The 25,584-nt window shown below is 38.8% G+C and overlaps 1 long non-coding RNA gene across 1 annotated transcript in view; it reads left to right on the top strand.

The window, feature by feature from the left end:
- The first annotated feature begins 15,130 nt into the window (after positions 1-15,130).
- The window catches only part of LOC141995911 (uncharacterized), a 69,454-nt gene continuing 59,000 nt past the window's right edge, over positions 15,131-25,584 (top strand). Inside the window, exon 1 of the long non-coding RNA XR_012641435.1 lies at positions 15,131-15,329. This is a non-coding gene — a long non-coding RNA (uncharacterized LOC141995911). The remainder of the gene's footprint in view (positions 15,330-25,584) is intronic.

Below are 25,584 nucleotides of genomic sequence, written 5' to 3'. Positions count from 1 at the left end.
AAGAGAGTGAAAGGCTGAAAATCTTTTCCAACCAGCAAGTGAGTTGTATAAATTACCAAAGGGAAGCATCAGATAGGAATTGAGTGGGTGGAGGGACTATTGGGTGACTGAACAGCTATCTGAAGAGAGGAGAAAACTAATCCATTAAAGCCTTTCCTTCCTCCTCAAATTCCTTCCTCAAAACCCACTTCTGTGTTGGTTACAAGCCAGCAACCAACCAATAAGTGCGAGGCTGAGCATCAGCTGGGGATAGGTGATCTATATAATTTGCTTTAAAAAATATTCAAGAGCTTTGGAACCATGAGGTTGTAAAACAGCTAACCTATAGAAACACATCCTTGTCCTTCTCTTTTCCAATAGCAAATTTCAAGTTAAATTGCAGTGACCATGTCTTCCTATGTGTTTATACAGCATGTGGCACAATGAGCTCTGGAACTGACTGGGGCATATGTATGCTCCCACAATAGAAATAATAGTAATCAATCATAACAGCAAGACTAAGGCCCTGCCTGAGTCTATAATCCTTACATAGGTAAAACTCCCACTGATTTCAAGGTGAGTTTTGCCTAACTGAGGACTTCAGGATTCAACCCCTGATGCTTAGCGCGATCTTGTTCTGCCTCTGAACTTCCTACTGTTCCAGTTAGTAGGACATTATTTGTTGCCTATTTTGATTAGATTATAAACTCTTTGGGGAGCAGGAACTATTTTATTTTGTGCTGTGTACAGCACCAAGTACATTCTTTGGCCTTAATAAATAGCAAATTAAAAAAATATAGAACACTGGAGAACTATAGAACTCAGTTATCAGGGATATCTACTGATCTTGTCCTTATTGTTAGTTATTTAAAACCTAATTTGTTGCTTTGTTTGTTTTTGAGTTTAGAGCTTAAGCATCTGAAGAGATTTTAGTTTCTGGACCAAGAAGAGTTATTCCCATAGTACAGAAAGTAGACAGCTCATTTGTTCAATGGATCTGAAGCAGTTCTGTGTCTTTACTCAGTAATTAGCATGTTTTTCTTTAGTATAGCATATGGCATGCTTACTTGTAAACATACCCTGAAAAACCCTTTCCATGTAGCTGGCGTTCTGAACTAAGCTGCAATTTCATCCACACACGCTTGTGGAAATACAGTGGCAGTTCTGAAAGCGCTGATATTTTAACAAATTCTATGTGACATGCCCGTAATCTGAATTTCCTCTGTGAGTTTCATCATGAGAATTGGATTACACCTTGCATTCACAGTAGGCCTGGTTCTCAGTTATGCTAAGGCCACTTTACGCTGTTTGACAGCATAAATGGTCTTCAAAGTGGGCATAGACAGCCCCCTGAGAACGTCACCTGTGTGGAGGGCCTCTGTGGTCAGTGTACAGCCTGGCTCTATGCTGGCCCTGATGCCAGCCTCCAGTTTAGGGTCTGAGGTGGGGGGCGGGGAGGGGTGGAGGAGGATTGCATCGGGGTGGCTAGTGTTCAGTGGTCCATGGAAAGCCAAGTGTAAGTTCGAGCAGATCTGGGAAACATGCAGGTGGCTTAAATTCTCCGCTGGCCCGAATACGGTAGTGTATTAAATGAGAATCAGGTCCTATATGTGTAGTTTAACCTCAGTGGAACTCATTTACAGGGTGAAATTTACCACTGTGCCAAGGGCTAACCAAAGGCCTCTGTACTAAGCTCTTGCAAGGAAATATTAAGTAGGACTTAAGTGGCATCACCGGCCTCATGCCACCCCTCCATACTGGGATGAATTTCACTCATTAGCGAGGTAGCATAAAAATTTCAGATGCTTTCAATGCATTTCAAAGTGAAAATGGCAGTGTTGTTATTGTGCTCTCTCAACAACTCTCTTTTTTCTGGACACAAAAGCAACTTGGCGTGGATATTAGAGTAGGGTTTTGTTGGAAATTTCTGTAATCAACCACAAAGGATTTGGGGATGGGAGCTTCAATTCAGTATAAGGTGATAGGTTGGGCCATGGGCCATTGATAAATGGAAAAATATTTTTTAAAGAGAAAAATCTCCATTATCTAGACACTAGAATTAGCTATACAAATGGCCATATAATCATATTGTCCTCCCCCTTCTCCTATCCTTCCTTATGCTATCATCTTTCTCCTTTTGTTCTCAACTTAATTTAGATGGATAATTTTTCAGGGCAGGGTAACTATTGTTATCTGTATTGTAATGTACATGTACATCTGTGGCACGACTTAAGTAATAAATAACTATCATAATTCCTCAGTGAACAGCAGACTTATTTATATAGCACCCATTAACATTTTTCTGGTTTCTGTATCAAAGTTAAAAACAAAAATCATCTATTTAAATGGATCTAGGCCAAATGAAACAGAGAGATGTAGCTACTCTCAAAGGCAGGCAGACAAAAAAGGAGAAAACAGCCCTAAAAGGAAGATGTAGAACAGGAAATGATCTGACCCAGCTACAAAGGCTTTGCACTAAGCCTTGAAGATAGCTACAAAGGGAGGGTGATTGACTTTTTCAGAAGGGGAAATCTACAATCAGGCTTTCTGAATGGAGAGGGCTCAGTCCCCAGACTGGTAAGCCAGACTGGTCCATGGAAAATTACAACTCCTTTTCCATGCGCAATATGAAAAATCCTCTGTGACTGGACTAGTTCAGAGAGGCTTCAAAACCTATAGCCAGAGCAGCTTCTAGTGAAGGTAGGGCCTCAAGCATTGGGTCTAAGTTTTCTGGGGAAAGAGGGCCAGTGAGAAGAGGCTCCAGGGCCAGTACAAGCAGATCCAGTGTCCCCTTCAAAGAGAGAAGATTGGCGAACCCCTTATGATACCTTTTTAAACTATAAGACCCAACACATGGGCAGATGCCCTTGACTTCGACACAAACTGGGATCTTCTGAGCCACAGATTTAGCAACATGTTCATATGCTATAATGCTTCGGTTCCAAATTAGGGCGGTCAAGCAATTAAAAAAATTAATCATGATTAATCGCGCGATTGAAAGATTAATTGTGATTAATCATGCTGTTAAACAATAATAGAATACCACTTATGTAAATATTTTTGGTTGTTTGCCACATTTTCAAATAGATTGTATTCTGCATTGTAATTGAAATCAAAGTGCACAGTGCTCACTTTATATTTTTATTACAAATATTTGAGCTGTAAATATAAAAGAAATAGTATTTTCAATTCACTTAATACAAGTACTGAAGTGCAATCTCTTTATCATGAAAGTTGAACTTACAAATGTAGAATTATGTACAAAAAAAAACTGCATTCAAAAATAAAACAATGTAATACTTTAGAGTCTACAAGTCCACTCAGTCCTCCTCCTTGTTCAGCCAATCACTCAGACAAGTAAGCTTGTTTACATTTGCAGGAGATAATGCTGCCCACTTCTTGTTTACAATGTCACCTGAAAGTGAGAACAGGCGTTCGTATGGCACTGTTGTAACCGGCATCGTAAGATATTTATGTGCCAGATGCGCTAAGATTCATATGTCCCTTCATGCTTCAACCACCATTCCAGAGGACATGCGTCCATGCTGATGATGGGTTCTGCTCATTAACAATCCAAAGCAGAGCAGACCGACACATGTTCGTTTTCATCATCATGAGTCAGATGCCAGCAGCAGAAGGTTGAGTTTCTTTTTTGATGGTTCGGGTTCTGTAGTTTCCGCATCGGAATGTTGCTCTTTTAAGAGTTCTGAAAGCACTCTCCACACCTGTAGCTATCTTTAGAAATCTCACATTGCTACCTTCTTTGCGTTTTGTCAGATCTGCAGTGAAAGTGTTCTTAAAATGAACAACATGCTGGATCATCATCCGAGACTGCTATAATATGAAATAAATGGCAGAATGCTGGTAAAACACAGAGTAGGAGACATACAATTCTCCCCCAAGAGTTCAGTCACAAGTTTAATTAACGCATTATTTTTTTAACGAGCATCATCAGCATGGAAGCATGTCCTCTGGAATGGTAGCCAAAGCATGAAGGGGTCTACAGATGTTTAGCTTATCTGGCACATAAATACCTTGAAATGCTGGCTACAAAAGAGCCATGTGAATGTCTGTTCTCACTTTCAGGTGGCACTGTAAACAGGAAGCAGGCAGCATTATCTCCTGTAAATATAAACAAACTTGTTTGTCTTAGCAATTGACAGAACAAGAAGTAGGACTGAGTGGACTTGTAGGCTCTAAAGATTTACATTGTTTGGTTTTTGAGTGCAGTTATGTAACAAAAAAAATCTACATTTGTAAGTTGTGCTTTCACAATAAAGAGATTGCACTACGGTACTTGTATGAGGTGAATTGAAAAATACTATTTCTTTTGTTTATCATTTTTACAGTGCAAATATTTGTAGTAAAAACAATATAAAGTGAGCACTGTACACTTGATTTCAATTACAACACAGAATACAAATATATTTGAAAATGTAGAAAAACATCCAAAATATTTAATAAATTTCAATTGTTATTCTATTGTTTAACAGTGCGATTAAAACTGTGATTAATCGTGATTAATTTTTTTAATCATGGTTAATTTGTTTGAGTTAATCATGTGAGTTAACTGCGATTAATCGACAGCCCTATTCCAAATGCTGTCTACTCCATTAGATGTAATTACATAGCATATTTGCAATTAAGCTATTTTCAGATATAGTCTATATGACTGTAATGAACCTGTTGTGTTTGAAGCATTGCTGTGATGCACCCTTTCCACTTCCAAAATGCTCCATATAACCACTTTGCTGGTTCCGATTCACAGACAGTGTGAAGGGAGGTACCCAGGTGCTGTGCAACTCAGTGTATCACATGGAGAAGCCATTGTCATCCTGCATAGTCTGCCTCTACACTGGAAGTGCTGTGCAAGCAGGCAATTGCCAATACACACTACAGAATGATGCAGGTTCTGGCCCTTAATTACAACCATTCTCATCTCACTGTGCAAGGATTTGGATTTAGGAATTTAACTGATACTAATTCTAATGTTTCACCTAATGAAATACCTGTACTGGCCAGATCAGTTTTGAGAGGCTTTAATATTCACATACTAAGATACAGAAGGAATATGTTCTGAAGGGGCAAGGATTTGTGTATGAAATATCTACTCATTCTGACAAATGAATAATTTTTCTAAAGACCTTCTTCTCAAGTCATATTATAATTACAGTACAATTGTTTTAGGCACCTCAAAAAGCATGACAAAATACTAGCCATTTCAAGCTAATAACACTTCTAAAACTGTGACCCAAACTTTGTGAAGATGGAATGAACTTTATTTCAAAGGATGATGTATATTTTTCCATGGGAGTAAAAAGTACCATTTAATTAATCAAATGTTCAACTAACTCATCCTTCCTTCTAACAATGATCTACCTTTTGCTGTTATAAATGCTAATTTGCCTATGTCACATGCAACAAATTACATTTTAGAAAATTTGAACTGGATGATTATATAAAAATATGTGCAGTGTTGTACCTGGGGTTAAATTGTTTTCATTTATGTCTCATATAAGTTCTGCACTTAATGGAATATTTCTGACTGTCATTGATTATACAATGAAGTCCCTTTGACAGAATGTAGATTCTAGAAGAGTAAAACCTCTCAAATATGCAATATCCTGCCCCCACTGATTAAGTAGCATCAACAGCTGCACTGAAGTACAGAACTATTCTGCTGATTGACCAGGCAAATCAGACCATATGAGTCTCATTTGTTCCCACTCAGAAGAGATAAAAAGCTGAAAGTTGCTTGAAAAAATAGAGGGTGGGGTCAGGAGGTCTTGAAAGCGAAAACTGTGAATAGTCAGTTCAGGAGGAAAACTGGGCCAAGTTTGTTGGCCTATTTTCAAATAGAGCACTGCTTCAGGGCTCTGTTGCTTGACTAAACTCACTGAGGAAGTTGAATAAAAGAAACCATTAGAAATATGGTAGGTTTTAACAGCCAATATTTCTAAGTGTGGTATTTTTATGAGGACCATGCCCTCCTACTTACACACCCTGTCTTTACAGTCACAGCTCTCATTAACAGTATTGGGAGATCTGTTTGTGTGAGGTTCGACTGAGCTAGAATGATTATCTTCTCCAAAAACGTTAGGCTTCTTTATCAAGCACATTTTTGTAGCCTGGATTTATAGAAGAGCTGGCCCGTCACATCAACAGGATGCTATGAGCGTCTGACTCATCTTCAGTGCACATGTTTAATTCCATTCTTATAAAAACCTATTATAGGTGGGATTGGTACTGCCTCCTATTATTAAGGCTGACCACTACTTCCCATTATAAAACTGTTTTAATTGCTTTGAACTTTCTGAAATTGTCTGTGCTGTCTCCTTCTTTGTTTTTGTTAATCTTAGCCAAAAAGGTTCAACCATTTCTGAGACCAAGGCTAGGGGGAAATGTCATTTTGCATATGTTAAAAAATTCTGCTGACCTTTTGTTTGAAATGCTTTAGTGTCCCCATGCTTTGGAGCAGGCACCTGAAATGGGCCAGGGAGTGGTCTTTGTGTCAGGGATGTATCTTTAGCCATCCCTGTGAAAACCCATGCAAAGTTGGCCACATTGTAAGTCTGGAAAAAAACCACTTGCACATGCTCAGATTTCTTTGATTTTTAGCAGTTTAAATCGCTGAAGATTCTCATTCTTATGTACTCATTAAGCATATTCAAGCCATTCACAGCTCCTATGTGTGACTGAACTGTGTCATCCCCACAGAGCAACTAAGCATTTCCAGGCCATGGCTACAAGGGATCTGGACTTTAATGGCTTCTCCAGGCCAGGATAGAGCTGGGCACTGGAAGGGAGAGCAGGGATCCTGTTTCACCTGTGCTGTCAATAACCCCTCCTGCTGGTACCCAGGCAGTATAAAGGAGGAATCTTCCTGGTTTGACTGCACAGGGCACAAAAGTTTGGTTGGAGGAGAAGGAAAGGAGTAGACTCTCACTAGAAGTCTGGTGAGACTGGGAGTTTGGAACTGGCTGGCCAAGAGCTAGAGTGGGATAGGCTGGGATTGGTACAGGGGGAAAGTTAGGCTGGAACTGTTTGGCAAGGAGACTATGATTGGAAGTAAGGGGGGCACTGGAACTGGTGAGGGAAGCAGAGCAAGTGGGAGCTAGTTGGCTGGGGCAGATGCCGAGATTGGATGAAGAGTTAGAGGAGGAGGAGGAGGCTGGGGCTGCGTCTTGACAAAAAGACTGGGACTAGGAACCAGTGTGGGAGGGAACAAGGGGCAGAGAGATCAGATGCGGAGCTGGGAGAGGGATGAAGACTGGGACTAGGATGAGAAGCCTGAGGAATTGAGACTGGCTGGGCAAGGAGCTAGAATGGGCTAGGCTGGGATTGGGAAGAGGAGCTATGCATAGATAATGGAACTGAGACAAGGAGCCAGGGGTGGGAAAGAGACCAGATTGGGACTGGGAGAGAGACAGGTTGGAGGGGATGGGGCGAAAGCAATCAGACTTGTGGGAAATGGGCAGATCAATCCATACGCATTAGAGCACATGCTTCTCCAGAGCTTTGAATGGAACCCAGATTCCTGAGTGTCACCATTCCTCTGCTGTCAGCAAATACCTGTGAACCCACTGACCAAGTGTCCCATTCCTCCCTGATTCTGATCCACATAGAGGATTACAACATATTATTGCTATTAGTTACTCCATTCGCTCAAGTGACAGAGGCAAGGTTGCACCGGCAACCTTAATTCTGACATTTTCTAACTTCTGAGTGTTTGACTTTACAGCCTTAATAATGTCCTTTTAACATAGTTTCTGTGTGTGTAATATTAAAATAATTTTAAATATATAAATCTAGGTTTGAAGATAATGTTTATTGATAATGGAAAATACTATGGCTGGATTTGAAAAAGGACAGGTTAATTTGATGAGCCCTAATAACATTTGTAGCTATGCAAGCTTGCTGTAACAGTAATATTCAATTTAAACAAATCTCATACTTCAGGGTTCAAAAACTGTAGAGGTCAGGAAGCATTGCACTCACTCCCCCAAATATACACAATATTACACACTGGCTATGTTACATAGTGTTTTTCACTTTCTTCTGAAACTTTAATGGGGAAGGGTACTGGGCCAATGGTCTAATCTGATACGGAGAAACTTATGTTAGTCTGTTTTTATTTTATTTTATTTCTTTATTTATTAGGTAGTGCACATCTTAAAGAAGAAAGACCTATTTTGTTATTCCTGATTTTTAAAAGCATTTATAGATGCATTATTCAAAGAGTAGAATGTTATGGCTAAACTAGTCCATCCAGACTGATCACTGAAAGCCAAGCCAATCACTTTAACATAGAGCTGGTACACACCAGACTTTATTAGTTGTTGATGCTTAAGCAGTTGGGATTTATGAAGACAGAGCATCCACCATATCCAAGTTTCTTAGGGAACCAGGTTGGCTCTAAACCTGCAATTTATAGTATGTGCATTAGTACTCTATGTAAGCAGAGGACCATTGACTTCAAGGAGATTCTGTGCAGGTGCTGCTTTATACCCACATGCAGTAAATTGCAGGATCAGGGCCTGGTCATCAAATATTAATGCCATGTGAATTGTTAAGCCATTGGAGAAATTCAAAGTGGACTAATATTTAATACAAGTTTTTTTCTCTTTTCTGGTTATTAAAATTGCTCATTCCCTACAAAATTCCATGGTGACTGGGTTAGTAGGATGAGCTACTTTGCTGGACTATCAGGGTAAAGGTGGACTGAAATGCTATTCAGACTTATAATACAATACAAATCTGTTTAAGATCCTAAATCATTAGTTGAATATTTTTAGCTTCAAAGTTAAAGAAATATATTAAAAAAACCAAAATATTTTAAAATCATTTCCATGTTTATATATATGCCAGAATCTCATGTCTCAATGTTTCCTTGTAGGCCCATGTCACTCTATCTACCTGTTGTCTTTTCTCTTCTACTCATATTGTAAGTTCTTTGGGGCAGGTTATGAAGGCTAGGACTATAACAGGGTTTAAAAGAGAACCGGATAAATTCATGGAGGTTAAGTCCATTAATGACTATTAGCCAGGATGGGTAAGGAATGGTGTCCCTAGCCTCTGTTTGTCAGAGGGTGGAGATGGATGGCAGGAGAGAGATCACTTGATTATTACCTGTTAGGTTTACTCCCTCTGGGGCATCTGGTATTGGCCACTGTCGGTAGGCAGGATATTGGGCTGGCTGGACCTTTGGTCTGACCCAGTGTGGCCATTCTTATGTTCTTAGGTACTGTCTTTTCGTTCAGCATTTGTACAGCATCTAGCACAATGGGGTCCTGGTCCAGGGCTGGGGCTCCTAACCTTATAACAAACAGGTTTAAAACAAACAAAAGGAAACATTTCTTCACACACAACACAGTCAACCCGTGGAACTCTTTGCCAGAGGATGTTGTGAAGGCCAAGATTATAACACGGTTTAAAAAAAAAAAACTAGATAAGTTTCTGGAGGATAGGTCCATCAATGGTTATTAGCCAGGATGGGCAGTGATGGTGTCCCTAGCCTTTATTTGCCTGAAGCTGGGAATGGGTGACAGGGGATGGATCACTTGATGATAACCTGTTCTGTTCATTCCCTCTGTTCATTGGCTACTGTCAGAAGACAAGTACTGAGCTAGATAGTGTGGCTGTTTTTATGATATAAAAATGCCTATGTCAGACTGTCTAGAGTGGCTCATGATCATGAATGCCAACCTCAGGGCAGACTGTTATAAACCAGGGCACAAACCCCAAACTGGTTGTATGTTCTATAATTAGATTTCACCAACCAAGGATCAAGTGTGAATTCCTCAAGCACTATACCAACCTTAACATGGAGTCACAGACACTCTTCTTGGGCACTCCAGTCTATCTTGCCACCCAGACAAGCCAGCCTTTGTGATAGATGGTCCCTTATACCAAAAAAACGCAACAATATTCAGGTCACTCCCACACCCAAAGGACCAGTCACTTACCCCAAGTCAAGTGTACCCGAGATCTCTCACCAGTGAAACACTTGTTGCCAATTCTTTGTTAAATTAACTAAAGGTTTATTAATTATGAAAAAGAAAGAAGTTATTTACAAAGTTAAAGCTGGTAAACATACACATGCAAATGAGTTGCGGTGTTAGGTGCCAAAAAGTAATAAAAGCTGCTATAATGTGCAAGCTCTATACTTTATGACCTTTAAGGTAAGCTGCTCAGGGATCCCTTGCTTTTGTTTAGAAATATCACCCTCTCCAAATTGCAAGCAGTATAGTGAGAGCAATTTCTTCTTGACAGGGATTTTTATTCCTTTTCCCCAGAGCTCAAGCTGAAGGGATGAGTGTTTGTACATATCTCCTCTTCATGGGTGTAGAGGGAACAATCCACTGATGTTCTGCAATAGCTTGTCTGATGTTTAGAGGCCTTGTTTTGTTGGGCAGGAGATGACATCTCTTGTGGTAAACTGATATTTCAGACTTGGTAATTCTTCTCCCCTGACTGTGGAGGTTTCCAGTTTCATAGCAAACACCTTTATAGTTACAGAATAAAACACTTAAATATTACCTTATAACATAGAGTATGGATATTATAAATGAACTTAATGCATGCAGCAACTCACAAGCATTATATTCACATTTAATTGCTATACGATATGGCACTCAACAGGTACAAACATCCATGCAGAGCTTTTTCAGCCTCCTCCCCTGGTTCCAATGCCTTTTGAGGTCTATGTGCCCCCTCCTCACTAAGGATTCATAGCCCAAAAGGCAGACATATATTCAAGTCTAGTGCCCATCTCTTCCTTTACCAGCAGTTTGACCAGCAATCTCAAAAGTGTTCTGCTACATGTCTCTGTAATTCAACAAGAGTAATTATAAGTAATATTTCTTCTACCATTACAGTAGAATAATATTTTGTTATTCTAGTAAAAGCAATTTTTTTTTAAGCGATGATCTTTTTGAAAATAAAAAACGTTTTTCATGGCTGTCAAGAGGTGTATAACTAGTATGAAGACCAGTCTCATTCGGCTTTAGAGACTTGATAGCTCAGATAATTATGCAGAACTAATTAATTCAAAACCTGTTTATCAACAGTAGCCTGTAGCTGCAGCATTTCATCACAGAGGCATTAACAAAGGCTTATCACCTGCTTTCTTGATGCTTTTTATCTCAAAGGCAAATCAATATGCAGAGTATGGAAAAAATGTTATTCCCACAACTAACACTTCCCATAACTTGCAAGAAATTTTAGTGTCTGATACCAATTAGTTTTCCTAGGTTAAATTTTCAACAGTTGTACTTGGAGATGAGAAGTGTTAAACACCAAAGTTTCTAGTACATAAAGTCTGTTTATGAGAAAAAATTTAAATACAAATAAATGTTTAGAAAATTTAAATCTTTGTTTAACCCTCCCAATACCTAGATTATTATTTTCATATTCATTTTCACAGTGTATTTATTTTACTGTCTGAATGAGCTAAATCACCTGCTCCCAACTAATTGTGTACATCCTAAAAATTGTGTACATCCTATATTTGATACTTTGTCTTCCCTGCTCCCCGTCCCAACCCACGTTTTTTTTCTCATTCACCTCTCATGCCTTTTTAGATTGTATGCTCTTTGAGGCAGGGACTGTCATTCACTATGTATTTGTATAGCAACATAAATGTGTAACAGTAACAGAGTACACAGACCTTCCCACAGTGAGTTAGCATTTTTCTGCATGGTCCTACCATCAGCTAACACAGTGGATCAGCAGAGGTGCTCTACCACCCAAAATGTGGTAGGCCCCATCCACTCAGATAGGAACATGCAGTCGCTGCCTCAAAAGGCTTACAGTTCCATTTCTAGAGTGTACCTATCACTAAATTATAGGTATGTGAATACATTTATAATTGAACCGCTTTTCAAAAATAAATCAAACTCCAATACCAAGCAAACCCCACTTCACTAAGTCTGAAGATGGACCTGAAGGTCTCTCCACTCAACCACACCTGGACATTTAAAGTCTGGGTAACTAGACAGGCTTAGTAGCTTATCCTGAAAACCATCACATCTGGGCTTTTGGCAGTATGAGAAGTGAATTTCAGAGCTGCTGTGAATACCCTGTTTACAATTCCAGATGAACAAATCTAGGGGTCTGTCATTTTTGGTCACTTCATCTGAACCGAGCAAGCACAGTATGACACAAAATTACACCCAAATCATAAAGCGTAAAAGCAATAACATTACTTGTACTCAGGAACAAATTGGATGCCAATACAGTTTATGGACCACTAATGTAAAGTGCTCTTATTTTTCAGGTTGCTATATAGTCTCCTTGCTGAAGTTGCAAACTCTTTTTTAAGAAAAGCCCCTTGTAGATTGCACTGCTTTAATCCAGTCTGGAGATGGCAAAGCCATGGATGTCTGTCAAAGAGATTTACATCGGGGGAGAGGTCTCAACCTCTTGGCCAGATGCTGATGGGGAAGAAAGCACTCATGTACATTGCTGCTAATGGGAGATTATTTTACTAAGGGATATGGTGGATTTTCCATCACTTGAAATCTATATCAGGATCAGATGTCTTTCTAAAAGATTGCTCCCTGTTGAAGTACAGTATATGGCCTGTGTTATGCAAGAGATTGGGGGAGATGATCATAATGGCCCGTTCTGGCCTTAAAATCTAAGGGGAAAATCCTGACCTCATTTAAATCAATGGCAAAATTCCCATTTACTGTAATATGGCCGGATTGCACCTTGGGAATCTATAATAGCCCTCAGTGGTCCTAGTCCAGTGGTCCTAGCCCACAATGGGTCCAAATGTGTAAATTTATCTATATGCATAAGTGATTGAAGGACTGGGGCCATTGTCAGTGAGTTATTCATAATATTCAGCTTAAATATTTTTCTGTCCTTTAATTACACCTGCTTATACTCTCTAGTAACATCTTTAATAATTCATTCTCTTCCTGGTGTTTACTTCCTTCCAAAGAGAACAGTACTTATACACATCTATTAATAAAAACATTCACTGAGACATTTCTCTGTATGCTGCAAAATCACAGAATTTGTTGAACAAAGTGGGGAGTTTTTTGAGGGGCGGAGGGAGAAAGGATAATTGTCTCATGTTGCTTTATTTCTTTTTATAGCTTTGTAGCACAAAAATGGGAATAGATCAAGGATACAAAGTACAAACTAGCTAGAAATATAATGCCCATTCCTTTCTTCAGATAAACTACACTTATGCATGAAATATCCACTGACTATACTAGCTACAGTTCTAAAATGTCTGGAATAAAATGCAGGGTGGTTTATGCCTCCTGCTCAGCATTGTAAATACTGGATATAATGGTTTCAGCAACAAAGAAACGAAATGGTCCCAGGGTTATACATTGTCTGTATATTCTGCCTGCTCACAGAAAACTATAGGTATAGCAATAAGAAGTGATGCTGGAAGGGTTAAATCACTAAATTTTCAGACTTATTTCTTATCATTTATGAGATTGTTAAATGTCAAAAAGTGGATTTTTTTCTTTTACTATCAGTATAAAACTGAACATACTGTGAGACATAAGGTAGCAGGTGTCTTGGCGCTAAACTATCAAGTCTGTGGGCATTCTGTTATAACAGGTGCTCCAAAAATTCGAACAGATTTTAACAAGAGCTATATGGGCTTTTTTAATTAGCCTGGTTACTCAGCATGTGTAGAAAGTACTAGGTATATGCTTAAAACATCATAATGTCTTGCAAACAAATGCTTCATATACCCATAGTCATTCTTTGTGGTTGTTAACTTAAGATTCATTTCTTTCTCACATTAGGATTTGATCCTTATAGTCATCCCTTTATTATATGTCCTGTTGAAAAGAACAGTCTTACTAAAAGAATGTAGAAATTCATCCAAGCTGTCAGTGAGTGTTTAAAAGCTTGGATTTACCTGATTTTACCTGGGAATTGTACTCTGCATTAAAGAACTAAAGGATCATATAAGCCAGAAAAAATATTTGCTTTGGTTCTCTCTCATATTGAACAACAAGGTGCCACTTTTCTTCATTTCCAATTGTGCTTATTGCATTGTCATGAAACACATCAGAAGAATTATTTTAAAAAGGAAAATATATTGATTTTTAAAAGATTTTAGACTAAAATCAAAATACCTAATTGTTTGGAAATAGTATCTCTGTATTACAGAATCTCATGCGATATCTATGATATCTAGTACCTGACAAGACAGCTCATGCTGTTTCAAATAAGTTTGTATACAATAAGGTAAAAAAAAAAATCCCCCTAAAGAATAAGCCATATTACATTGAAAAAGTATAGAAGGGATAATATAACTGAGGCTTTTACTTGAATTGTTCTATAGCAAAATTTGAGATTTGATTTATGGACTCTTTTTCTAGTCAAATAAAAGATGAAATTCCTAGTTAATTGTTCAGTGACTCTAATGCAGGTATCCATCCCCAGATTTTGCTCTCGTATTTGCCAGTATTTATTTAGAAATGACTAGATACATTCTATCTATAATGCTATTTTATATATAGTTTAATCTGACATATCTTAACTAAGGGATCCAGTTGCTTTAACCTAGTACATGAAGAACAAATTGTTGAAATTTAATGTGGGTTTTCACTTCCTAGATGTTTCTTGTACCTTAAAACCCTTGGTCCAACAGAGAAAATGATCAATCTTTGTACATGAACATTCAAAAAACCTGTTTAGTTACAAAACTATTGAAAGCTATTTATTTATTTTGGAGGGAAAAAACTAACATTTTTCACAGTCCTTTTTCTTTCTTTCTATTGTTGTTTATTTGCTAAACACGAACAGTATGCTCAGCACTGTAAGAAAAACATGTAAGGACAGTTTCATAACCCTATATCTTCATAGACTAAAATAATACTACTTAGCACTTAGTGTTTTTAATCTATGTATCTCAAAGCACTTTCAAAGTTACATAAGCAATATTATCTTCACTTTACATTACGGTGGGGATTTGTGATACAGAAAAATAAATGACTTGACCAAGGTCATGCTGCAAGTCAATGGCAGAGCTAGGAACAAATATATGGACCATGCAATGACATATACAGATGATAAGAATCACACTGGGAAACACTGTGGTGGTGTTAGCTTACGATGATGATTTTTTTTTCCTATTTTTCTCCTTAAATAATAACAGAATCCTCGCTCTCTGCAGACTTCCAAGTCCTGGAGAATAGTGAGCAGAGAACATGCTACAGCAGTGCAGGCTTCATGGATCGTCCTCACAGCTACGTTATATACCTGCAATTTCCTCCAAAATGGCATTTATGCTGTTCATAACATGCACAACTGAGCAACCGGAAAGCTGTAAATATCACTGCTGCAGGAGCATAGTTTGCACTAATAAGGTACAGTATGTCAGGGTCAGTTGTCGGTTTGTAATGATAAATTTCAGGCAAGACACTAGGTGAAATTCCTGGTTCCACTGAAGTTAATAACAAAACTCCTATTTCACCCACTGAGTTTATGCTCTCCAACTCCCCTTTGGCAATAAAGCAGCTGCTTTGGAAATATTGCCGGGATTGTCTCTTTATATAAATATCACTTTAATTAATGATAATAATATCTTGCATGTATATACCAACTTCACAGTAAAGGATACAGAGGGTTTATACAAACTATGGACAGAATTCTCCCTGATGATCTGTGTCTCGGATCTCTTCTCCAAGTGGGTAGAGAGTGAGTTGGGGAGAGTTTGCTATGGCTGATGGGATATCATTCTTTGTTCCCCTCTATTAAGCAGTATCTTTTAAATGTTAGTACTATGTCCAGTACATTTGATGGGCACTTCCACAAAAACAAATCTAAAAATAAACACATGCATGAACCACACCAGGCACTACTGAAAGGCAGTTACCTCTGGGAGGGGAGAGGTCAGCACAGTAGCACAGCTTAAGATAGTTGTTTGTGAAGTATACAGCAAATGAGACTATTGGAGGAGTTCTTATAACCAGAAGTTAGGAATCACTGTTGCAATATTAGGAGATACTGAGTGGCATGGGCTATGACTAAGGGGAGTGGGTTGTCACAGTCAGAATCCAAGAGATATTTTTGTCATTGTTTATGACAGCAAACACTATACAGTTGCAGCAACCTACTGCTCAGACTGCTAAGGTTAGTAAATTAATGTACAATACCAGCAAGAGCATCTCTTTTCAGATTTGGGGCTATAAACAAAAAGCATCTGCGTCAAAAGTTAGCACTGTTATAGGTGATAATTCCCACAGATGTAATATTTCACTTGCGAATGCAAAGGCTCTGAATGGATCTCGCAATGCAGGAAACTGCTCCCCATACTGGGATACTCCACACGAGCAACAGAGCAAAAGCACCATTTTCTGGGATTGGGGAGTTAATGACCCTCTTGTTCACATAAAAGAATATCAAAAATAAAGGGGATTTTAACACTACTTGTATAAGTGTCAGAATATACAGGGTGAGATTAATGCAGGGATTCAGTTATTCTAATAAAATCTTTGAAGCCAGGATTAGGGATTTCAAAAATATATATATATTTCATTACACAAAGTAAAAACTATTTCCCCATGTTTATTCCCTCCCCGCCCCCCCACTGCTCCTCAGACGTTCCTATTAACTGCTGGAAATGGCCCACCTTGATTATCACTACAAAAGGTTTTCTCTTCCCCGCTCTCCTGCTGGTAATAGCTCATCTTAAGTGATCACTCTCCTTACAGTGTGTATGATAACACCCATTTTTTCACGTTCTATGTGTATATAAATCTCCTCACTGTATTTTCCACTGAATGCATCAGATGAAGTGAGCTGTAGCTCACGAAAGCTTATGCTCAAATAAATTGGTTAGTCTCTAAGGTGCCACTAGTACTCCTTTTCTTTTTGCGAATACAGACTAACACGGCTGCTACTCTGAAACCTGTAAATATACAGCAAGATTTCAAAGGAACATCACCTTGGTTTGGTTACGCAAACAGAATTTGTGTGTGCCATTCAGGTATGAACAGATCTAGCTAACTTCTCTTTGTGCGCAAATCCTGTGTGTGAATTAAAATTCTATTATTGCAACACACAAACTGATTGTGCCTGTAAAACTGTAAGTGCAAATTTAGTCCCCGATCCTGCAAATACTGCCAAACCCACACACAAAACTTTAAGCATACACGTAGTCACATTGTAGTCAATGTAGTCACATTCCTAAAATTAAGCAAAGTCTTTCAGGGAGTCTTTGAAATTTTGGTTTAAAATAAGCTGGACAGGAAAGAAAGTGTCACTTTCAAAACAGAGTGAATTCTGCAGCCCTGGAAGGAACTTTGAATGATGTACTTAATATTCATCACTATTTTATTTCCTATTGAACGTCTCTATGGTGCTTACTGCTTGCCTCCAGAAATAAATAATATATATTTCAAGTATCAGAGGGGTAGCTGTGTTAGTCTGGATCTGTAAAAGCGGCAAAGAGTCCTATGGCACCTTATAGACTAACAGACGTATTGGAGCATAAGCTTTTATGGGTGAATACCCACTTCGTTGGATGTGTGTTGTGGAAATTTCCAGAGGCAGGTATAAATATGCAAGCAAGAATCAGGCTAGGGATAACGAGGTTAGTTCAATCAGGGAGGATGAGGCCCTCTTCTAGCAGTTGAGGTGTGAACACCAAGGGAGGAGAAACTGCTTTTGTAGTTGGCTAGCCAGTCACAGTCTTTGTTTAATCCTGAGCTGATGGTGTCAAATTTGCAAATGAACTGAAGCTCAGCAGTTTCTCTTTGAAGTCTGGTCCTGAAGTTTTTTTGCTGCAGGATGACTACCTATAAATCTGCTATTGTGTGCTCAAGGGATATTGAAGTGTTCTCCTACAGGTTTTTGTATATAACCATTCCTAATATCTGATTTGTGTCCATTTATCCTTTTACGTAGGGACTGTCCAGTTTGGCCGATGTACATAGCAGAGGGGCATTGCTGGCACATGATGGCATATATTACATTGGTGGATGTGCAGGTGAATGAACCGGTGATGGCGTGGCTGATCTGGTTAGGTCCTGTGATGGTGTCGCTGGTGTAGATATGTGGGCAGAGTTGGCATCGAGGTTTGTTGCATGGATTGATTCCTGAGTTAGAGTTACGATGGTGTGGTGTGTAGTTGCTGGTGAGAATATGCTTCAGGTTGGCGGGTTGTTTGTGGGCGAGGACTGGCCTGCCTCCCAAGGCCTGTGAAAGTAAGGGATCGTTGTCCAGGATGGGTTATAGACCAAACATTATAATCAAAGAGGCTGATAAAGGAGGTGCTGTTTTCATCATGAACAGGTCTGACATTCACCTGCACGTCGGTTAGTCTATAAGGTGCCACAGGACTCTTTGCCGCTTATGTATTTCAAGAGATTCATTACATGGTGCCCAACTTCTAAAAATTCAGCCTTAAAAACAACTTTTAAAGAAGATATTGCAATTATGAATAATAGCAGGGAAATATGAAATGGAAAATTAGGAGTTTAAGTACTAATTACAGTTTGTTTATTTTTCCATTTGGTTTGGCAGTTCTGACTATCTTTCACTGTACAATGTCTGAGGTCAATTAGGATTCAGCTGATCTTGGAGTCAGTTGACGCTGATTATAATTAGATGGAGTAAAGGGAGGAGGAGGATGTTTTCTCTTTCTCCCTCATTAGGGCTAACTGGCTGAGCTAGTTTTATTGCTATCTTAAAGGCAGTAAAAAAGGTCATGTGACTGTTTCCCAAATGAATTGTTTTGAAAAATGCTGTTGTCTTTTTATGGACACTTCCATCCCTGGGATGTATAAACAGTTCTTATTAAAATTAAAAGTGTGGAATTCGTCTTTGTTAGCAGTCAAAATGGGCCGTTTATTTAGTTGAATCCCACCCATCCAGCTCTTGAACTGTTAGGATTCAGATCAAATAGATCCCTGCTCATAACTACTGAGTCTAATTTTGCAGAAACCTGGACTACAAGGGTTGGAAAGATCAAAAACAAACTCAGCTTCCCCCCTCTTACCTTTACTTAATCATCATTGCCCTAAACTACTATCATCTACCTAAATTTCCCCACATCAGATCTTAGGAACCACAACCTGAAACATTCCAGCTTGGTGTCAATTTTGCAAAACAAAACCACAGCCAGCAAGACTTTGTGAAACTGAAACTGCCTGAAGTTTTGTGTTTAGCTGACAAGAATGAAAGTGTCTGTCTAATGATTCATTACTGTATGCAAAAGGCATACAGCTCAAAGAAAGCAATTAGACGGTCACACTGACCCCAGTTTCAGAAATTTAAAATGCCACTTCACCAATTCATTTGTCTCTATGTTATCTCTGTAAGAAGCTAACCCTGTTTTGTAAGTGTATTTGTAATCCACTTAATGATAGGTTTATAAATATTGCAGTGTTTTCCTTCTTTATAAGTGTACCACTGATTCTATGTTTACATTAAATAAGAAATGAGATGCACATTATATTTTGGGGGTGTTTGGTTACACCACATATCTGCAGTTTTACAATATAATAACCTTTTACTTTGGGAACAGTACTGGAATAGTAAACAAACTTAAGAAAGAACACACGCTAGTCCTGTTAGAAAAGAAAAGCAATCTCTCCAGTTATACAACTTGAAATTAATACCAACTGACACTTGGGCCCTCATGAGGGAAGTAAGAAAATAAGAGAAAGAGACGTTTCATCAGATTTCATGCAGCTGTAACATCAGAACTCAAGCATTCCATACATGCAAATGTTCATCATTCTTGCATGAATACGCAATGGAAAAAAGATTACCACTTTTAATTATTGTCTACAATTCTGTCCTCAATGACATATATTATTCTCTCATAATAAATAATTTCTTCTATAATTTTTTATCCAAGTCAGTGGCAGCAAGAGTTTTTGCAGAGCCAAGTTTATAAAAATTACACAGAATAGTAGTATTTACATTAAATCTGCCTGCAGCTAAAATTTTTTATTAAAATAGCTTCCAGCAGTCCCTGCTAGTAATATGTTGCCTTCCTTCAACGCATACAAGGCAATGGAGAAATCTGAAGAAGGTAAATAACTAATTAACTTGTGGAAAAATAAAATGTATATTTTCTTTATAATTTTATTTCATTTGAAGAGAGGAAAAGCGAGAACAAAAAGCCAACACTTCCTTGGCAAAGTAGCAGATGAGGCCAACCTTATATAGCTATTTTTTTTTCCCGGTGGCTTTAGAAAAGAGATAATTCTTTATTATTATAATGCAGCACCAGCAGAAGGCAGCAATAACATTTTGGCCTGTTGGTGTTTAGAATTTTAGCAAAAACAAGTCAATGGACAATGTTACCCTTTTAGTCATCATCGCGCTTAAAACTGGGGATAGTAAACTCAGAGGCTTGCAAAGCTCTCAAACTATATTTAGGGGTTCACAAAACTAGTTTATGGATTCCGTTTTCCATTTAAACCATGTGCCCTATTACTAGGCAGATTCTTTTGAAAAATACAAACATGTTTACAAACTAAGAAAAGACCACTGTGTCTTGGGTCCAGAAGAAAACCAAGAAGCCTGGCTGATACAGGTCAACGCCTGCACACAGTATATTTATTTGGCTTTCTTCTTTCTCTGTTCCTCTTTCTTCCACAGGCCCCTTCTAAGCAAAACACAAACCTGATCACGTTCAATAAGTGTCAGAGTGGGTTTGAGATTAGGCAAAATGGGTTTACCCATCCCAGTTTAAAATACATGTAGGTAGCCTGGGCTTTTCAACATTCCTTTTCCCCTTTAAATGGAAATTAATATTACTACTGCACTAGCCAATGCCTTACTATTTGTTCAACCACCATCAAACAATATTTTAGGATTTGCAGTGTTCAATCCTGGAAAGGGCAGAAACTCTGCTGAACTGTGGGGCACACAGCAGGCTAAAAAAACCCCCCAAAACTAGTGCCCAGTTCTGAAGCCATACAATTTTTAAGTGCTTGTGACGGGGTATAAATGACATTCTGGCTCTGAAAGGGTGGATTTGGGCCTGAGAGGCCAATTAACCCCATTTAGCTGCACCTGGAGGATGGTTCAGGCTTAATTAAAGATGAAGGTGAGATGGGGAAGGAGCTGAATGGTGACCATAAAGAAGAGAAGCACAGATTAGAAAGAGACTGCAAGGAGAAACTTTGTAATCATTCTCTGGGATTAGTGAGATGAGGAGGGTCAAGGAGGAATCCTGGGGGAGAGTTGGCCCTGTGATCCTCTCCTATGTAGAGATATATGGCTGGGATGAAAGATTAAGCCTGTGGAGGGCAGAAAGTGGGTTAAGTAGTACTTTTTGTTTGAGGCTTTATTGGGGGATTCTAGAGGAGAGACTTGAGAGCCAGCCAGCCCTGAAAGAAGGATGAATTTCTTTGGAAGAGGCCTGCTGACAGACTGTGACAGGAAGAAGTCCAGGGAGGCAACTACAAGGAGTCTGAAGGAACAGACCTTGGCTGCTGGTCATAGGGTCCCTGGACTGGCCCAGAGTTGGGGCCAAAAACCTTTTGTAAGGACATTAGACTGTTGTTTGTTGGACTTCTTGTTACCCTGGAAGGGGTCAGACTACGATGTGAATTTGCCAGAGGGCTGAGTCACAAGGAGAGGCAGACTACCACAGGCCTGGAGTGACCATTGACAGAGCGAAGAGAACCTGCAATGATGTGCTTAGTCACAAGGGGGTGCTCAAGCAGTAATTCGACTCACAGTGCTTAGTGAAAATCACTGGTATCTAGGGACCTAAGTCACCTATATGCATTTAAAAATTTTCTCTGAAGTCTATGTTCTGACAAAATGCCTGTCATGGGATGGAAGGATGGTCTTATGGTTAAGTAGTTAAAGTCAGATGCAGATCTGGGATTCAATCCCTGATTCTGCCACCTTGGGCAAGTCAGTTAATCTGTGCCTCAGTTTCCCTTCTGTAAAATGGAGGTGATGATACAGTATAACAAGGATGTTGTGAGGATAAACCCTGAAATATATTAGAGCTGTTGCCAATGTAGACCATAAGTGCCTAGACAAAGAGAAAACTCTTGGATAGTGGGTTTTCTATGCATTACGGTAATTCAAACAACAAATTATAGGACTTGCTGGTGGCAGAGGATAGGTATGTGCTTCAAGATGACTTGTAAATGAGGAAGGACACAAAGGATGGCAAATAAATTGTCCAGGGTTAGCTCAGCATTCAGCAGCAGTGAGGGATCAACATTGTAGAGTTATCACTGTAGATCATAAAACACTTATACAAGTACTTCTGCTGGACCACATCTGCATATCTCGCACATCCAAAATCTGTTGATTTCTGTGAGCAAGTAATGTAGGTTCAGACCCAGTATTTTCCATTAATTTCCATTATTTCCTGCATGTTAACCTCAGAGTAATAACCAATACCTTTGGGATAACTGAATGTACATAATCTGTTCCTTCAAACCAAATCCATTCCCATAACCCCAATGCACTAAAGTGCCTATCAAAAATCCATATCACTGCTGCTGAAAAATAATGCAGCGCAGCTGAGGAGTCCTCATTGCATTGTATAGAAAGTACTGAATCTAGTGAAAAGATAAAACTCACTGAAGCATCAAAACATTGAAGCTAGAGCCAGTTGGCTGCCCTGTTTAGTGTGACCAAATGCCAGTACAACCAAAATCCTCACTAGCTATGAAGACCTCATGCTGAATGAGAAGCTGTTGCTTAGAAAGAGGAAGCTACTCTTTGCACGAGTTGTCATCTTTTCTTCCTTGGATTCTCCAGCAGAGAAGATAGTTTAGACAACAAGGAACGTCTGTCTCATCAATTTCTGATAAATTAAGAATTTTCAGACCTTGAAGAGTGGAAGCTGATGGAACCAAAGCACTGAAGAACAACTCTGCAAGTATGCAACAATGGAGAAGCTTGTCCCGAGAGAGATGCTGATGTGACTGAAAACTACGAAGGCACTTCCTATTGCAGAAAGTAATATGAAATGACTCTGTATTTGACAAGCAAAATGATTTGGAGATGTTGGCTCTGCAGAAATTCATTGATGAGGCTGTCATTTCTAAACCTTGATGGATAACACTTCCCTAAAACTTCCAAAGCAAGTGTTTCTCCACTAATCCTTAATGCCTTCACTGAATACATACTGTGGATATGTGTTAGCCGTAGTCTATAGGAAGGTTCCACTTTATAAAACAGGACTCAGTTATTAGATGTGGGCAATAAAAATAAAGAATTGTTAATGTCATCTATGTAAATTGCAACAAAACCTCTTGACTACATTAGCAATGTAAATAAAGCTGTACCTTTCTCTACAATAAATTTCTCTTAGTACTTTTCTTCTATTGCATTCCCAACATCATCATAAAATACAGTGCTATATATATAATATATATATATATTACTCCCAAGAGTCTAACAAGCAGGATTCACACATTTAAATGAATTCAAAAAAAAGCTGAACAGTTTCCAAATTCTTCTATCCAAGCATCACTTAAGAAACTGTTTGTTCAGTTCAGTTTCATCTCTGCAGCTGCCAAACCACTTCAGTTCTGCCAGCTCTGATCTTTGATTGCAAAATAAAGGGTGGTCACTTAACAGTGTATGCAAAAAATATTCCTATTTTGTGAAAAATATGACATTTAAGAAGTCTTTTCAATGGTAAATTGCTAGACTATTAAGTCTATTTAAGCAAAAATGAAGTAGGCTTTGTTCAGTTCTCCCTGTCTTGCTGTTAAATTAGTGAACATGGTATACAGGGTTTGCATTCTCTAAGACTGATGCACTTTGCTGCAGCTTACATTCATAAATATTTCTGTAGTATAATAGACTGTCAAAACAAATCTGTTTTCCTTGTGTGTGTATGTCAGGGTGTCTTTACTGCTGCTTGTCCATCTTGAGTGAAAACAAAAGGAATTTTACTTTGCACAATCTAGCAAAGCTCATCTCAGTTTTTATAAGTCACCAAAAAGCCCAATAGGGGCAAGAATAAAGTAAATAGCTACTTAATATATGAAAAGTGTTTGTGCATAAGTGCATTAGCCATTCAAAATCTCTCTGAATGTCTGGCTATCCATCTTGTGGGTATACTGCATGCAGCAGTGCAAACAAAGACATTCTGTGCATTAGAGATCTGGTAGGTCTAACAGGTAAATAAGAAATGTCCACTTTACACAAACATTAGCCACACAGATTTTTGTTAAGGGTATAACCTGCATACACTCATTGACTCACTGGTGACTAAGTGAACAGATACCTAGTGTACAATGCAACACAATGTAACAATAAACATCTCACATGTTTTTTTTTTTCCCCTCAGTATTTTTCCCTCCCAAAAGTAAAAGAGATGGAAATATTAAGCTGGTTATTGGGCAGCTCTTCTAGTTTCCAAAGATTTTTCTTTTTGTAAGGGAGGGGATTATTCCTCTTACATGAAGAAAAAGTTAAAGGCAGTGCTTGATTTGTGCCAGGGCTTGCCAGGTCTGAGCCCTGGCACCTCTAGCCATTCGTAGTCCCGGCACCTCTGGCTTGCCATGTCAGTTATAAAAGTAAACAAAGTACTTGAGCCCTGGCACCTCTTTCATTACAAATTAAGCACTAGTTAAAAGGGTAGTAATTATAAATGAAAAAAGAAACCGATTATAATAGGGCTTAAGTTAGTTAGCCATAGAAATATTTGAGCATCTCTGCTCTTCTAAAAGTTGTTTGACAAAGACCACTAGATACTCGATGTTGCCATCCACTGAAGCCATATGGGAATTTCATCAGTGACTTCAGAGGGTGTAGGATTGGATTGTAGATATGAACACATCTGTAGCAGGATTCTGATTTTCCATGCAACGAGAACCTTGTATTGTTCAAAGTGCTATTAACTTAGAGTCAGATTCTGTTGCTTTTCCACATATTGAGAAGTACCTTGCTGCGCAAGCAGTCACATTGATTTCAGAGAGACTGCTTGCAGGGTAAGGAACTACACAATGGTGCTGGTCTCCATTACTTTGTACCTTGTGTTGTCATATATGCTAGTGCAGAAAGAGTAAAAACTCGGGATAAAACACGACCAAATCAGAATGGTAGTATTTTGCACACACGCCAACTTCTGTGAATGACCACACAAAATGCAAACTATGGAGACCTGAGTCCAATGTGAATAATGAGGGCAGAATCTGGGCATCGTTTAGTTATTTTTCCATTTAGAAATGTAACTTTTTTAAAAAAAATCAGCCCCATAGTCAGTATTTAATGTAAGCATTGACTAATGTAGTGCCCATCTTTAAAAAGGGGAAGGAGGAGGATCCTGGGAACTACAGGCCAGTCAGCCTCACCTCAGTCCCTGGAAAAATCATGGAGCAGGTCTTTAAGGAATCAGTTCTGAAGCACTTAGAGGAAAGGAAAGTCATCAGGAACAGTCAGCATGGATTCACCAAGGGCAAGTCATGCCTGACTAATCTAATTGCCTTCTATGACGAGATAACTGGATCTGTGGATGAGGGGAAAGCAGTGGACGTGTAATTCCTTGACTTTAGCCAAGCTTTTGACACAGTCTCCCACAGTATTCTTGCCAGCAAGTTAAAGAAGTATGGGCTGGATGAATGGATATAAGGTGGATAGAAAGCTGGCTAGATCGTCGGGCTCAACAGGTAGTGATCA

Source organism: Natator depressus, chromosome 11 (genome assembly GCF_965152275.1).
Source record: "Natator depressus isolate rNatDep1 chromosome 11, rNatDep2.hap1, whole genome shotgun sequence".
Taxonomy (NCBI): Eukaryota; Metazoa; Chordata; order Testudines; family Cheloniidae; genus Natator; species Natator depressus.
This window is presented reverse-complemented; position numbering and strand designations above follow the sequence as displayed.